The following is a 5,224-nucleotide window of genomic DNA, read 5'->3' on the forward strand; positions in this document are numbered from 1 at the left end:
CGTTTTTCCTGATGAGCTACCGGGAGTTCCACAGGAAAGGTAAGTTGAGTTTAAAATTGATCTAGTTCTAGAAACTACACTAGTGGCTAAATCACCATATCGGTTGGCACCGAACGAGATGAAGGAATTGATGTCTCAACTCCAAGATCTGTTGGATAAAGGATTTATTCGCCCAAGTGTTTCACCTTGGGGCGCACCTATTTTGGCCGTTAAAAAGAAAGACGGTAGCATGCGGATGTCCATTGATTACCGTGAATTGAATAAATTTACCATCAAGAATAGGTATCCTTTGCCTAGAATTGATGATCTTTTTGATCAAATGCAAGGTGCTAGTTGGTTCTCAATGATCGATCTAAGGTCGAGTTATCATCAAGCAAAGGTACGAGAAGAAGATGTACCTAAGACGGCTTTTCGTACTCGTTATGGGCATTATGAATTCGTTGTAATGCCATTCGGCTTAACGAATGCCCCAACAGTTTTCATGGATCTTATGAATTGAGTATTTAAGCCAATGCTTAATCGTTCCGTCATCGTGTTCATCGATGATATTCTCATCTATTCCCGAACTAAAAAATATCATGCTCAACATCTTCACGAGGTTCTTGATACCTTAAGAAGAGAAAACCTATACGTAAAGTTTTCTAAATGTGCAATCTGGCTTAGAGAAGTTCAATTCTTGGGTCACGTCGTGAACGAGGAGGGTATCTTAGTGGATCCCGCCATGATAGAGTCTATTATGCAATGGTCTCCTCCAAAGACCCCAACTGAAGTTAGAAGTTTTCTTGGTTCAGCCGATTATTATCGGCGTTTCACTCAGGATTTTTCAAAAATGGCCTCCTCGTTAACAAAGCTAACTCGAAAGAATTCCAAATTTGAATGGAACTCAGAACACGAAAAGGCGTTTCAAATCTTGAAAGAAAAGCTAACTAGAGCTCCTATACTAGCTTTACCAGAAGAAACAGAGGACTTTGTAGTTTATTCCGACGCCTCACGCATTGGATTGGGTTGTGTTCTTATGCAAAAATGGAAAGTCATAGCAAATGCCTCATGACAATTGAAGTCACATGAAGCAAACTACTCGACCCATGATCTCGAATTAGCAGTAGTAGTATATGCGCTAAAGATTTGGAGGCACTATTTATATGGAACAAAATGCACTATCTATACTGATCAATAAAGTCTGAGGTATTTCTTTGATCAGAAAGAGTTGAACATGAGACAACGTTGATAGTTGGAATTAGTAAAAGATTATGACTGTGAAATTCTCTACCACCCTGGTAAAACCAACGTTGTGGCTGATGCCCTGAGTCGAAAAGAGAATTATTCTCCGATTAAGGTACAATCATATAATCTGATTGTAAATTCAGACTTATTTGACCAAATTAAAACTGCGCAAAAGGAAGCATTAAAAGAATAAAATTTAAAGCGCGAAAGAATTGTTGGTCAAGTTCGACATTTGGAAGAAAATTACAAAGGAGTTAAGATTCATTTTGGACGTATTTGGATTCCTAAGTCTTGTTCAATTAAAATGATCATTCTAGATGAGGCACATAAATCAAGTTATTCAATTCATCCAGGTGCTACCAGAATCTACAATGACTTGAAGAAAAATTATTTGTGGCCTGGTATGAAAAGAGATGTTGTCAACTATGTGGAAAGGTTTTTGACTTGTTTACAAATTAAGGCTGAACACCATAAACCATATGGAAAGATGCAACCTCAAGAGATTCCATTATGGAAGTGGGAACACATTACGATGGATTTAATAACAAAACTTCCAATAACAGCCAAAGGGCATAACACGATATGTGTAGTTGTCGATCGTTTGAAAAAAAGTTCACACTTTATACCCATTCATGAAAAATATACTTCAGAACGAATGGGCATAAAGTGTAAGTGTATATAAATGAGGTGGTGTCAAGACACGGAGTGCAAGTATTTATCGTATATGGTAGAGACACTCGTTTTACCTCAAGATTTTGGAGAAAATTTCAAGAGGAAATGGGCACCAAATTATTGATTAGTACGGCATATCATCCTTAGACCGACGGACAAAGGGAAAGAACAATTCAAACTCTCGAGGATATGCTTCGTGCCTGTATTATTGATTTTGGTGGCAGCTGGGACAATTATTTTCCCCTGCTAGAGTTCTCTTATAATAATAGTTACCATTCAAGCATTGGGATGGCCCCATTCGAAATGCTTTATGGTAGAAAATGTCGCACCCCGGTATGTTGGGGAGAAATTGTTCAAAGAGAACTCGCAAACAAAGAAGTGGTAAACACAACGAATGAAAAGATTGATCAAATTAGAGCACATTTGAAAGCAGCTCAGGATAGACAAGAGTCGTATGTTGATAAACGGAGACACCCAATTGAATTTCAAGTAGGAGACTATGTTATGTTAAAAGTCTCTCCATGTAAAGGAGTGATTTGTTTACGTAAACGTGGTTAGCTAAGTCCAAGATTTATTGGTCCGTTTAAGATAATTGCTCATGTGGGGAAAGTGGCCTATCGGCTTGATTTACCCGAAGAATTAAGCGGAATCCGTAACACATTTCATGTGTCATATTTACGAAAATTTTTGGCCGATGAAACGTCATGTGTGCCATTAAATGACATTGAAGTGGATGATAAGCTTAACTATGTAGAAAAACCAGTAGCGATTCTTAATCATAAAGTTAAGCAACTTAGAATAAAGATATAAGCCAAGTGAAAGTACAATGGAAACATCGGCGAGGTTCGAATATGACATGGGAAGCCGAGGATGAAATGAGAAAGTACTACCCTGAGTTATTCAATGTATGAAAAGGTTTCGGGTACGAAACGTATTTAAGGGGGAGAGATTTGTAACATCCTGTTTTGTGGATAAAATAAAATATTTGAAATTAATATTTCAAATATTATTAGTTGAGTAAGTAGCGGGTAAAATAACTCATTGAGATACGAGGCGTTTAAACGAGCATTCGATAGTATCTAATATCATTTAAAATATAAAACAATTACTTAACTATTATATTCATTATTATATAAAAGTAACAATGCACGTGTAAGTGCTTGTAATATAGTGATAAATAAAAAAAACAAAATAGGATAATATGGACATGAGTTGTAGTCTTAATGAGTAAGAATATTAGGATAGGAGTGCCCGGAAGAATCTTAACGATCAAGTAAAATTTGAAAAGTATATCATACATAAGATTGAAAACAAATCTTAGCCCGGAAGAATCTTAACGATCAAGTAAAATTTGAAGTATAAATACATGCTATCCACTCAAAAGTTTGATAGACAATATAAAGAAAACCAAACAAGTTCTAGTAGCATATTCTGTAGTATGTTTACGAGACGTATTCAATTAGAATAATTAGTGGGTTATCGTCTACACCCTACACCCATGTTGGTAACACCAAGAGGTAAGTACACGGACCATAATCATGTTATTTTTACAAGCGTCTTATATATGTTTATTTTGATATGCATATATATGATTATTTGAGAAATGATTGTGGGTCCAAGTATGTAAATTAATGTGTGGCTTAAAAAGAGGCTATGGTTTTAAAATAAATATGCTGGTATGTGATGACCGTCATTTGAGTCATGCAAAAACCTAGTTAAACTATCTAGATAGGATAAGTAAGGTATCGTATCCACCAGGAGTATGTGGGCAATGTGATTCGTGTAAACAACTTTAATATTATGAAGTAACAGATTTAGTGCTGATCACACAAGCAATTGTTTTGAATTTAAAGTTAAGCAAGCAAACGAGGTAAACAAGTTTCAATCAATTAACAAAGCAAATCACAACCGGGAATTCAATTAAGCAACCTACAATGATCTCATGCAACCTAACAGATTAATTATTAACAGTTAACTACAGACTGATCAATCAGATAAAACCATAGACATCAACAATCGCTTTACACACGACACCAGTTATCAAACGGTCCCTGCCAGTGTGACTCAGTTAAGGGAAATTATATGTTTTATCGTATTCATTCTAATCAAACAATCATATGATCAATTATCTAGCTACCGGTAACAAATCATTCAGACCAACGTAAACCTAAATCGATCGAACGCACATAAATACTAAACATCAATAATCATATATCAACCGTATACAATTATACATAGTGTTCTTAGTCACATGAGAAAAACTGTAAAAGTTACAAACTATACATCCCGGGTGAGTTTCTAGGAGATTTGCCGAGCCGCGACATCATCGAATCGTCAATAATGATGATATGGATCATGTATATGGTCTTGGCACGAACTAGAGTGGTGAAATTGCCTCCTTGAACTGTTGGAAATCGCCTCCCTTGATAAAATACGAGTTAGGGTTGTTTATGATGAAAACTTTGTTTAAAAACCCTAACTCCCGTCTTACCACCCCATCGCGATACGCTATGGGGTCTTCACTGGTCCATCGCGTATCGCGATGGACTAGAAAGTCAACATTTCATTTAACTCCCATCGCGATACGCGATGGGTCATCAAGCAAGCCCATCGCGTATCGTGGTGGGTGTTGTCACCAGCAAACTTTATTAATTTGTCTCGTTCCGCGTGCTGGACGTCCCGGGTCTTCATTCCGTGTGACCACAGGTCCAAATTGAGTAATTTAACGCCTGTGACCAGAAATCCAATAATACACGTATGAAGTATCAAAGTTCCTAAAATAAACGAATAAAACTAAAGAATAAACGAACTAAAACATAAACAAATTAACCATCCATCACATCCCCACACTTATCTTTTGCTTGCCCTCAAGCAAAATCTAAAACAAACATCAATCTCCATCATAGGTATGTAGATTATTGCCATTAATACTAGTAAGGTTTAAGGTCATACCCAGTTTCCCAGACTGACACTTTCTAGATTGACATCCCACAAATAAGGTTAAGTGCTATAATAAAAACAATAGAGCCGCCCAGACGAGTGTACTTTATTTCCGGTTAAGGCACACATGTTCATACCCCTCATAATATAACATCTCTCATCTCGGATTAATATATGGACTAGCAAAAGATATGCTAGTATCATTCTGCTCTCAGTATCACTCATAAACAACTATCCATCCATAAAACTGATTTGACACAAATGCAAATCAAGAGGACTTAAAAAGGGTTGTAACGGGGCTAGGTGTAAGGGTATGGAAGGGAAATTTTTAAGTAGCTCAAATGATCCGACCCGGCTTATTACAAAACATCTAAATAAGCAAAACTAA

Source organism: Bidens hawaiensis, unplaced genomic scaffold (assembly GCF_021521415.1).
Source record: "Bidens hawaiensis isolate Kalapana, Puna unplaced genomic scaffold, B.hawaiensis_p1.1 tig00029038_1, whole genome shotgun sequence".
Classification (NCBI taxonomy): Eukaryota; Viridiplantae; Streptophyta; class Magnoliopsida; order Asterales; family Asteraceae; genus Bidens; species Bidens hawaiensis.